Raw genomic sequence first — 12,435 nt, 5'->3', positions numbered from 1 at the left:
AAACCCAATACAGCTGTAATGAACCTTGTGAACTTCCTTTGCTTGCCCAGCCTCTCTATCCCTTCTGAACAAACTTCCACGCTCCCTGTTGCCCAGGCCTATAACCTCTTCCAGTTCCACCATTCTTCACAGCCTCACTCTTCTTGTAATACCACCTGACACACCTTCAGGTGGTGTAAGTCAGTGTAATTACACTAACTCAAATGGCATTGCACCAATTTACAAGAGATGAGTTTCTGTCCTGGTGCCTCTAAAAGCAAATATATTCTATTTGACAAGTAAAAACCTTCAGCCAGTTCCCTCAACATCTCCCGTATTTATTACTGTGATCTCTTGCCCTCTGGACTCCCAACAGCCACATTTTTTTCAAAACATGACTCCTGAAATTCTTACACATGCCTTAGCTCTCCACTGTTCCCAACTCAGTATGTTCCCTTCCACTCTCCAGCCTTGTGTATCCATCCACTGACCACTCCTAAGCCAGTGCTTGGCTCCTTAAGCCTTCTGAATATACCTGAAATAATCTGGTATGCTAACAATATTTAACTGACAGTAACAAATCATTCACTAATTCGCAGATTTATGTTACAATAAAATAGAGAAAAAAAAGAATTTAAAAAAGGAAGGAGAGCCACCATGAAAGCTGAACACCAATTTCAAATTCAGGCACAATTAAAAAGCACATGTTTAACACAAGGTGGGCACATCTGCAAATGTATGTACTGAATCACCAAGATTACATGAAGCATTACTTGCTATTTGTGCCCCCTAACACCAAGCACTGTGCTATTCCAGGTGAGCTGAAAGTTTCATAACCATTGTAACACCAGTATAAATCTCTGCTTAAGCTAAACATGCCACAGTATAAAATGATGCAATGGATACCACAATAACACCCTGCATCTTCAGACTCTCTGGACCACACAGTGAAGTTTTGACATGGCTGGAGACTTGGCACTTAGTGGATCTGACCTAGCCACTGTAGCTATCTTTGTTTAAATGTTTCCAGTTTATTTAAAAAAAATCAAAATAGAGGAAAAAAAACCACCAAAAAACACCTTATATGCTTTTTTTCAGATTAGTATCTATTTTAAAAAAAAGAAAAGCACTTTTCAAAAAACTAGAATAACATCTGCATTTAGGGTTTTCCACACCTGGAGGGCTGCAAGAACGTGGAGGCAAGATCAGGTCTTTAACAAGAGTACTAAGGACTTCACCATATGCACCATGCCAAAATGATAAAATGTTAATGAAGTGAAAGTATATTAGTGAATTATTAAAATTTCACTCCTCTCTGCAAAGCACAGAGTAAGAAAAACACAGTGAAGATAATGATAGAAATAGGATCAAAACATTTGGATCCTTTCACCACCTCCAACATAAAAGCTTTACAAAATCTGGTGTTAAAATTAACATATTAATTGAGTAGCTTCTACAAATGATCTACTGTAAAACCCAGTTCAAAACAAGTTGGAGTTGAGGATAAAATGAGACATAAATCAGTTAAATCTAGATGGGTCAGACCTACAGCTTCCTCCCATCTCTAATAACCTCTCATAACCCCTCTAATGCCTCTGCTCCTCTCCACAGCAAGCCCAGCCAGCAATTAAATTGTCCACAGGAAGATCTCACTGAGGGAAGTAAAAGTGAGCAGGCTCTCTATGGATGGGCTGGGGAGTTCATGTCTGTGTGCTGTGCCAGAAGTTGTGTCCAGGGAAAAGTTCAGCCTCACTACAAAGCCCAAGAGCTAAACCAGCTAGCAGCTCTGCAGCAGGGTCTGCAGGGGTGCCAGGGTTGGACAGGGGAGGTTTGATGAGCCTGGGAGCAGAGCAGGGCCACAGGAGACACGAGGCCACTGCTTTCAGTGGGGCAGGCAAAGGTCTGGCAGGGAACTGAGCTGAAAAGAACAAGGGCTTTGCCATGTAGTATTAAAAAGCAATTTCCAACAAAGCTGCCATTCTGTAAAATGCTTTCCAGGGTCCAGCTTGGATTGCCTTGTACATAAAGTCCCGTCTGTTAGGACATCTGGAGTGCTCTCCCTGCAACAAAAGTAAATGTGCCCAGACATGGCGAGCAGGCTCTATCAGCAAGCTGGTGGCAGGTAAGCACTTTGCCATTAGCATCCCACCAGGGAAACTCACACTTTGCCTGAGCAAACAGCTCAGTGCAGGGTCCCAGCACAACTCAGAACATGGGAGGCAGGCAAAGGAAGAAACTGGTGTAGGCCAAATGCATCCCACTGCTGGAATACTTGTCTTCATTGGGCTTTAATCTATTTCCAGTAAAATGTAAAACATTCTGCACTGGAAATTTCATTGTATCAGCTAACATTGATACAAATTCCTGCTAATGTTGCAAAAAAAATCCCAGTGTTAACCATCTAGGGAGATCTTTCCATTCAGTGGCACCTACCAAGCCTGATCAGAGGTCACAGCCTTGCCATCTGTCTGTCCTGCAGTCAGTGTGGACACAGAGAAAACCATCTCCAGCAGAGACTCTTAGACTACAGACAAAAGAGCAACAAAATACTGTCCAACATAATAAGTAGAAGCTTTGCCTCCAGTAGACTTAGCCTGTCCAATTTTCCCAGACATTATGGAATAGATGCATTTTATGGAGAATTTTGTAAGAGCATAATGTGTCCCCTATGTACCTCCCTGAGAGTAGTGGGGAGACACTGATCCCCAGCCAGCAAGGGGCCACCAGAGCCTGGGCTAAGGTGCAGGTGGCCCTACAGAGCCCACCTGAAGCTGTGTGTCCCGCTGTGGTGAGTTCCAGCCACTGCCCAGGCCCCCTCACCAGCCACCTCCAGAGCAGGGCTATCCCCTGCCCTGCACCCATCCCCAAGGGGAGCAAATGGAACACAGGGAGCCTCACTCCTTCCTGGGCCACACTGACACCCAAGGCACAAACTCCTGGCTAGACAGCCAGCTTCAGCTCAGAACAGCTGTAAGTCCCACAGATGTCAAAGGCATCTAAAGTCTTACAGTGAGTTTAGGGAGGGCTTGAGTTGCTCTTACGCTTCGCAGCTCAACTTGAGGCATTTTAAATGGGGAAGAATTTCCCAAACTCTAGGACAGAATCACTTCCCAAAAAATGCCCTGCCTTGCAGAACTTCAGGCTGGTTTCCCAGAATCAGCTGATCACTTCTGAAAATACACAGCTGTAATTTTATACTTAACTGAAACACTGCTCTGTTGCACTACTTTTTTTTTTTTTTCATTGTTTTGTTACAATTTTGTTACTTTGGCTTGGTCATGAGTGAAGGTAACAAGGCAAATGCAGTTTCATTACAAATATGTCAAAATTGTGGCCAAAGTCACACTGCATTGTGTTACATCTAAAGTCATGAACTGGCAAATTCCAGCATCAACCACAACAGTCCCATTCCACTCCAGTCTAGGCTTCCAGACAGCCCTGGCAGCTTCTCCTGCCAGAAACAGCTCCTCACACCAAGACATCTCCTACAACAAAAACCCACCACTTGAATCTACTCAGCATGCCAGGCAGCTTCTCACAAATTTATATAACTTTTCCATGTTTCCCCCTCAAAACCCTCTGCAAAGCTTAACACCATAAAAACCCCGTTGTGAGCTGACATCAGAGAAATGTTTATTTCCCTGAGCCTCCCTGCTTATGAGAACACACAGAGCTAAACTGCAGCCCTCACCTTTGCTCCGGACCTTCATCCACAGCCATGTCCAACCTTACAAGCCTCCAACCTGGCATCCCAGCCATGCTGGGCAGAGACCAGAAAACAACTGGCATTTTCTGGAACCACTACTTATTCTCACCCCCAGCCCCACACCCCAAACACACACACACCACACTGGTGCATTAGCATGAGTACACTTGAGAAACGTGAACATATTTTCTAAGTTTTAATCCATTAGCAATTGCTAATTAAGGGGCAATTAATTTGACTCCCAGCTCTGCTCCTAATTTGCCTTGCAACTTTGTGCAGTCCATGTGAAATGCTAAGTTTCAGCTTCCTATGCTCTCACAAATTCTGTGGATATTAGAACATTAATTTCTGTAAAGTGATTTATGATCCATGATGAAAGGCAGTTCAGAACTGTAAGAACTGCTCCTATTAGTAAAATAACTGGTGCATTTTTTGATCTTTCATTTTAATGGGGGAAGAAAAAGAAAAGCCCAGCTGATTATCAGCAATGAGGCTCAAAAGGTAAAAATTGCAAATTGGACACATCTGAAAACATAGCCCAGAGAGGCTGGTGAGGTGGTTTCTTATAACAGCAAAAAAATGACAGGACAACACAAGCATTTAACTTCTTGCATTTCCCTTGGGAATGCCTGACATCGTAAAACTTTCACAAGCTAAAATCATTAGAGATAAATAAAGTAGCACAGACATGGAGGGTGATGAAGGGTCAACCTTGGAGATACCTAATCCAGCTCATTTCCTTCAGTGTGTAAAAACAAGTAACCGACACGTTTCCTGCCCCTGCACCTTCCTGCCGATAAGGCTGCTCCCAACAACAGGAAATTCGCCTCTAGAAGCAGCAGCACACTTTTGCTACCAAGCCAAACTTTCTCCATCTCAACTCCACAGCAATTAAAAGCAGCATTTGTCTCACCAGAAGTGAGCTGGATTAAACAACTGCCTGGCTCCCTAAGCCTCTGCCCACCACTCTTGCACCTTGGTGCCAGCCCAGCTGCCAACAGGGACTCCTCAACCAGAAGCAGGCATTGCTCCCTCTGCCCCTACCATCCCTTCAGCCTGCTCTGCCTGCAACCAAGTTTTAAAGTCAGGCCTTGCTTGGGTTTTTTGGACAGCAAGATCCAAGGGTGTGGGTAAAGAGGTTACTGATCATCTTCACCTCAGTCCCCTGCAAGATTTCCTCCTGATCTGCAAGGCTTGTTCATCAGCCTCTGGTTCTCTAAAGAAATAATAATACAAAAAGTGTAATATGCAAGCAAACCAGTCATTTAAGGTTTCAAAATGATGATGATTTATCCAGCGGGTGAAGCACTAAAGTGCTATTTCTCAGCTTGGTCACTACAAAATGAAGATTAAAGAGAGGAACAAAAGGAAATGTTTTAGACAAAATGCGGTGAATACTCAAAGGCATCTCTCTCTATCACAAACATCTGAAATCAACGGGTGCTGCCCAAGAAAATAAGCAAAAACATTAACACCTTTCTTGTGAGTTTGCTGTGAAATAGCTCTCTGCTGCTTCAAAAGCAAAATAGCCTCTCCTTTCACACACAATAAACTTTCAATAGTCCAGCAAAGTAAAACTTCAATTTACGACAATAATAGTCTGATTTTCTCATGCTGCATTCAGCAGCAATGAAGTATATTTTATTCTCATATCTCTGCTTTTCTCCTCATAGCATGCTGTAACAGAAATCTGTTTTCTTCTTTTCTTAAAAGCATTGCAAAGGGCTTCCAAAAAGTCATTCACTGCTTTTTTTTTTTTAATAGGTGATGCAGATCTGTGAAACAGACTTAATAGGCAACTCCAAATCATTATATCTTAATATAGCTTCATAATACAAAGGAACAGAGGGAAATCAATCCCAACTTTATTTCCCAGGTCCATAGATGCCCATGGAAAGAAACATGGCCTGATCATCCAATTATAAAAAACTCAACCCTTGTTACTTTTGCCTTTTAAGCCCCATGATCCCTCTGCTTTGAGCCTTTTCTCAGCAGCAGGCCAGGCTGGGGCAGGACACCAGCGGGCATGGGACAGGTGGCTGCACCTCCTCAACTCCTCCTTGGATGGAAAGTGTGGGACAAGGTCCAGGGAGGAGAGAGGGAGGCGGCGGTGCAGGGTTTTATTGTAAAATGACCTTGATTTGACAGGCATGTTCTCAGGTTTCAACAGATGCTGTGGGAAAGGCAACAGCAGCCAAGGCGGTCTGCAGGCATTTCTGATGATATGCAGACTTTTTTCTTCTGCATTTTTTTTTTTTTAAATACATGGGGGGGGGGGGCGGGGGGAGTCTTCTCAGTTTCCATGACAACAGTGTCTCCACTTGTCTGTTATTAGATACCATCCACTTCCTGTGTCTAAATTTTTAAACCAATCAGAAAAGTGTTTATAGATTTTGTAGCTCCTGGGACAGTCCCTCTCCTCCAAGAGAGCCACTTTAATGACACGTAACGCTCCGGCAGCCAGGGCTGCAAGGCCTTATATTTTCGGCTGCAAAGTGATCACAGTTTACGCTGTTTACCGGCTGATCCATGGGCTGTGCCAGAGAAAACTGGGGGTTTGCTTCCCCATTTACTGTACCCTTAACAGACGTTACCACGTCAAATTGTTTTAGAAACCACACAAACTCATTGTCATTGTTGGCTGATTTCTGTTTCTGATTCATCCCATGAAACAGCAGGATCTGTCCCTGCGTGACACGCGATCGCCTCGGCGAGGCCGTTATCCCACCGGAGTATCGGCCCGCCCTGACGGAAATGGATTCACGGCACAACATCGCCTGCTGCAATTAAAGTTTCGGCAAACTGGGCTCTAAGAGCAGCCGCACTGTAACCGTGCGAGCAGATTTACACAGGCATATTTCTGATGATGTGAATAATACCTGGCCGCATCACAGTCGGCAAGTCAATAAGGAAATCCTTCTCCAGGGCGCAGGGACACCCGCATATATTGTGAAGGAATTAACACACGGTAAGTCCAGTTAAGTGAAGAGCCGGCGCTGAAGACCCACAAGCAACGGGCAGCTGTTGTGAGAAGGGGAAAATCCCTTTCCCGGCGGCTCTGACAGGCCAACACTACCGGAGGAGGATGCCCTTCAGGCGGGTGTGCCGGCACAGACGGAGCCCGGGAAGCACCGAGCGGCTTCTTCCCGGGCGGGGATCCAAGCGCCGGCGGCACGCAGGAACAAAAGGGAGCGGTGGGGGGGCTGCCCGCCGCCGGCTGCGCCGCTGCCCCAGCAGCGCCCGCCGAGCCGGGGCCGGAGCCCTCGGGCCGCCCTGTCGGGGGCACAGCCCGCCCGAGTTCCGACCCGGCAGCCGCCCCGCACGCCTCACCGGCTCGTCCCAGGGCGCCTTTCCCTTTCCTTCCCCGCCGCCCGTGGCCGGCAGGGCTCCTCGGCGGCGGGACGGCGGCAGCCGCGCGGGGCAGCCCTCACAAACGCCCCGGGGCGGCGCCGCTGCCCGCCCGCGGCAGCAGCCGGCCCAGAGGCCCCAAAAGTTTGGCCGCGGCTCCCTGGCCCGGGAGGGACGGGGCGCGGCGACAGCGGCGAGCCCGGGCGGGCGGGCGGGCACCCGCTCCCGATGACACCGCGAAACGCCCCCGCCGTTACCTCAGTCCGCGTCCTGGCTCCCGCGCCGCCGCGGGGTGGTGGGCGCTCCCCGCGGCCGCCCCGCTCCGCGCCCCGCGGCGGGAGCAGCCGGAGGCAGCCGCAGCCCGCGCCGCCGCTGCCGCCCCCAGCCCGCCCCCGGCGGCGGCGCCGCGCCCCGCCGGGCCCTAGCGCCGCCCGCCCGCCCCGCCCCGCCGAGCCGGCCCCCGGAGCCGGCTGCTGGTGCCCGCGCCGGGCTGCCCCGAAGGAAAAACTTCGGGAGCGGGAAGCTGGCGGGCGCGGGTTGAGAGGCGCTGCTCCCTCGGGGGTGTTTTCCTGCCGCTGTGCGGGGATGCAGCAGGCTCGAGCGGAGGATGCAGGTCCCACGTGTTCTGTCCCTTTGCCTTCAGGGGACTCCTCTCGGGCCCGCTGTCCCCCCGGGGCCGGGCCTGCCCGTCGCGGCACAGCCCCCGGCGGGTGCCCACACGGCTCGGCCGCCTTCCTGGGCCGTCGCGTTGCGACTGGGAACGGCCTTCGTGCCGCCGGAGCCGTCTTTTACACGTTGGTAAACGACACATGCAGAACTGAAACTGTTATTTTTTACCGTCTTACCCGCCGGGAGCCTCACTGAGGCCTGACACCTCCTTGCATCGTATTTAGGGCTGAAACAGAGAAACCTCCCCATGCCAGAAGAGGCTGCAATGCCAAGGGTGCACCTGCCTCCTCCTGCCCGCTCCTCGGGCCCTTTGCAGCCTCTTCCAGCCTCCTCCTCCTCCTTCCTCCTTCTGCGTGTCCTGCCTTGCTGCCATGAAGGCAGGTGAGGGGGAGCTTTGGGCTGAACGGAGGCCTGGCTGCAAGTGCAAAGGCTGGCAGGATCTCAGAGGGAGCTGGTGCCATCAGCACTGCCACACACCTGGAGACTGTCAAGCTTGTAATGGACATTTAATTATTAATTTTAAGTGAGCTTTCTTTAACCAGCCCTGTAGAAGGACAACTGGAGGTGTATGTGATTGCTGTAGCGATTTCAGGAAAAGCCTAGCTTATCCTTTTAGATTTATTTTATCATAATGTGGGAATGGCTGGTTCAAGATGGGATGAGATTTTTTCTTTTCCCCTAAGGGATACATTCTTTCTTGGACACAAGCTTGGACATGGAAAAAATGACAGCTGTTATCCCCTCCCAATTCTTTTTCCTGCCTACCCAAATTCCGCTACTCTACAGGATTGCCAACTTTAGATCAACATGCTTTGCTGTGTGCATGATACAAGGAGACTCAGATTTTGCACCACCACATTGCACAACAATGCACAAAAAGTATCAACTCTGAATTTTAATGCCAAGATTTGAAAAAAGAGAAGGAATAGGGTTTTCTATCTGTATCAAATACAGCTCTACTAGGAAATAGAAAATTGTTCCTCTGCCCTTTTTTCTTGCTGTCTCCAAGTTGATTTTAAAAGCTGCTATAGGTTGTAGGAGCAGCATAGCCTTTCCATTTGTAAAACTTTCTGGCATAAAACTTCTCCCTGCCCCCATCTTGGTCCTGGTTATGTCCCTGAGCATTGCTCGCCTGTGCAGATGGCAAAACCTCCTGTTGATTCCCCGATGCTTGCCTCTTCAATGGATGGATGGGCTCAATTTATTTAGAAGTGAATATAAAACCTTGGGGTTTCCTGAGAAGAGTTACAGTTTTCATTTTGTAGGTGGTTTTGGTGACACAGACAATCCCATCCCACATGATTCCTGTGTAAGACACACAGGTTCCTCGTTCAGTTCAGTTGAAAGTTTTCTACTGACAGCTCTGCAAGAGCTCTGCAAAATTTTCAAAGATTGTGTTGGGATAGATCAGCTTGGCTTGTTGAATGCCCTTACAGCAAAGCACTGACAAAAATTGGAAGATGTGGAATGAACTCAATCCCAGGCTCCTCTTCCAGGCTTGTTTCCTGGTTCAGATGGATAACCATTGGAGTGATGGTCACTGGAGAGGCTCTCAAAGTAGAAGTGCCTGATTTTCTTTTAGTGACAACACTCCAAGAGTAGCTGAACATTTGGGCTCAACTATTGATGCAGCCAGAGCTGTGGACCCCAGGCACCATGTTGCTAACGAGATTTATATTACTTGTTTTTAAAAACATAGATACCTGTTTGCAACACCATCCCATAAGGCAATCTCACACATGTCAACAGAGACTCCGTGAAGGGTAAAATCCTGGCCCCACTGAAGCAATGCCCAAGCCTTGTAATGAACCTGGACACTACAGGTGCTGATAATCCTCTCAGGACTACTTCATATCAACAATACAAACAACTGCTTCTCCTGTGCTTACCCATTAACTCTAAGGCAGGTATTTTTCCTAATGAAATCAGTTTTAATATTTCTTTGTTCTTTGATCAGATCATCTGAATTACTCTGTGCCTGCATCTATGCTAACCTCAGCCTAAGTTCCTTCAAAACTGAGCTGCAAGTGCCATGCATTTCCCTTCTTCTGTTGTTTGCTCTCAGTGATGCAAGCTTCATTATTCTTTAATTTCTTCCTCCTTCCTCCCACTCATGTATTTGAGGCTTTCTTACATGCTTTGTAGCTCTACTTCCCACCTCCTCCTCATTTAGATCCTTCCAAAAGAAAAGAGTGTTTTAGAAGACCCACATTTGCAAGGGAAAAATATTAATAGTGGAAATTTTCTCAGAGATGCATTTTTCCTATGCCTGCAAGTGCATCTTGTCTCTCTGTATCAATCCAAGCCATGTTAACTCTCCCATGTAGAGGCTGCTTTGTTATCTCTATCTGCCGGATTAAATTAATGGAGATGAAATTCTTACCTCTCTCCAAACTGGGGAGAATTTATGATTTATGCTGTAGAAGTTTTCTGATGTCCACATCAGTCCATTTTATCTCATTGTCCTTGGAGATTTTCATTAAGCCTTGTTCTCCTGGAGAGTCTGTAAATCCAAGCTCTCCAGCTAACAACTCCTGGGTTATTTCTGTCTCTTGGCCGAGTTTGCAGCCCCCAGAGCAGCCCCAGGGCACAGGTGACTCTTCTCCTACCTCAGGAAAAAATCTCTCTGCTGCCTTCTCTCTGCTGCCAGCACAATGTGGTGCTTGCTCCATGGTCAAACAGATGAGAGGCCCTTTGCCACAGGGATCCCTCCTGGGAAAGGCTCCAGTCTCACAGGGGAGGCAGCTCAAAAGGAGCCTGACTGCATCTACTGAGTAGCTCTAAAAACCCCTTGAGCCTCTTCAAGGTCTTGCTGTAGCAAGATGTGAATATTTATCAAGGAGTGGAGCTAGGTGTTGCCTGAGATGTGAACAGTGCTCCTGTATGTGCCCTGCCCCACAACTCCATTGTGTTATGTTGAGACCCATTCCCTTTTTATATTTCCAAATTTTTTTACCAAGACTGGGATGTATGGGGAGCTCCTGGGACGGGTGGTGTAGCTAATGGGGGCCACATGAAATTGAGCATAAATGTTGTAGGAGATTGGTCACTATACAACTGCTCACTTGTCACTTCCAAAATGTCATTTTATAGCTGTGCTCTTTACCCTGTTTGTTTCTTGAACTTGTTTGGTCTCTTCATTTGAACACAAAGATTGAAGTGCCAGTGCTTTAAGAGAGATCGTGTTTTCAAGGGCAGGACTCAGTGACTTTTCTCCACTTACCCATTTACTGTTCATATCTGACATTGCAAAACCAGAAGACAAATAAATAAAAAATTCACCTAACTTTTCAGGTATATCTAATATACCCAGTGCCTCAGGTTGTTTGTGTGTCTGATTTGAGGTATGATTTCCATAGGATAAATACCTGTGCAGCTCCAGGACAGTTTGCTGTTGTGTCTCAGATGCACAGGGCACACAGCCCAGACTCTGCACTGGAACACAGTTGCCACTGCTGTACAGCCCATCACTCTACCACATAAGGCTGGGCCCCAGCAAAGTAAAGAAATACAGGGGGATTACAGTAATGCCGTTCCCTCTTTCATGCTGCTGAATCAAATCCCACTCACCTTCCCCTTGAACAGCCAGTGAGACCTTTTATGGTCACAGAGGGGTACTTAATTATGCACATATATGTGTTTTTGCACTACTTTAGTAACAGTGTAAGGGTTGAGCCATAGATTTAATTTTATGATCCAAAAGGAAAAAACTCAGGTTCTCTAGTGGACAATGAAATTGGAGTTTTCCACTCTTCCTTATTTTATTTTTGTTAATACCATCTTTAAACTTTGAATTATCCTGCAAGTATTAAGGCTCATTAGCTTTGTTTCAGCTTGTACTTTGTGTTAATAGGACAGCTTTTCTGTAACAAATATCAGTCTCTTGAATGTTAAGGCTTAAATGTTTAATGAAAGCCATTAGTAGAACTATATGTAAGGACTTGTATGAAAGGTGATGATCTTCTTATGGTTACTGCTATATCCCCAGCTGGCAGTGATCTTTCTGGCTTGTCTTCTGCTTATAGCAGGCCTTGAGCTTTTACCTTTCCATGCCTGGGATAATCTGATTCCCCTGTACCATACCAAACACAAGCTCCAGCCTGTGTACCCCATGCATTTTCCAAGCTCACACACATACATGAGGAGAGAGACTTTCAGCCTTCCTGCATGACTGAAACATTTTTAAAACAGAAGAGCACTTTAACCCATGAAATAAAGTGTGTTGGTTAAAAAACATTTCACATGCACTTTTTCTTGTAGTCTTGCCAATGTCTATTAAATTAAACATCTACAGATCTGAGCACTTTCAACCCCTTTTGGAATCTTGCTTACAAAAATGTCTGTTTAAATGGTCCTCTGTAAATTCTCCAGGGTCTTTCATGTCTTCCTTTGCAGGCACCCACATTTCTCCTAGGGAAATCTCTCCAGTGAGCCTAACAGGGGCCCAGCCAAAACATCACAGTGAGGAGCACTTGCTTTGTTTCCCAAGAGTTTCCTCAAAAATGTATGCCTGGATCCATCTTCTCTCTCCTGGGTACACATCTTGACAATCCAGCTATTGAAGTAGCTCAATGTATGCACACAATAAACATGTCAACACATCACATTCATAAATTATTACAGGCAATGCCAAATATGCCACAAAGATTTTTTCAGCTTGAAGCTGTAGAAGAGGATCTTCAATGGCAGAAATGCTGAAAAACTGACTGTGAAAAATAAGGTTATCTGTTTAT

At 46.7% G+C, this 12,435-nt stretch overlaps 1 protein-coding gene across 2 annotated transcripts in view; it reads right to left on the bottom strand.

Annotated features, from left to right (window-relative positions):
- The window catches only part of FOXN3 (forkhead box N3), a 205,247-nt gene extending 197,901 nt beyond the window's left edge, over positions 1 to 7,346 (bottom strand). Inside the window, exon 1 of one of the 2 annotated variants that reach the window (XM_063160133.1) lies at positions 7,291 to 7,346. The gene's annotated coding sequence lies outside the window, so the exon portion shown is untranslated. The remainder of the gene's footprint in view (positions 1 to 7,290) is intronic. The other variant, XM_063160134.1, reaches the window with a different exon arrangement.
- Positions 7,347 to 12,435: the final 5,089 nt, after the last annotated feature.

This window comes from Melospiza melodia, chromosome 6, assembly GCF_035770615.1.
Source record: "Melospiza melodia melodia isolate bMelMel2 chromosome 6, bMelMel2.pri, whole genome shotgun sequence".
NCBI classification, from domain to species: domain Eukaryota; kingdom Metazoa; phylum Chordata; class Aves; order Passeriformes; family Passerellidae; genus Melospiza; species Melospiza melodia.
Note: the sequence above shows the minus strand (reverse complement) of the source record. Positions and strands in the feature narration are given on the sequence as shown.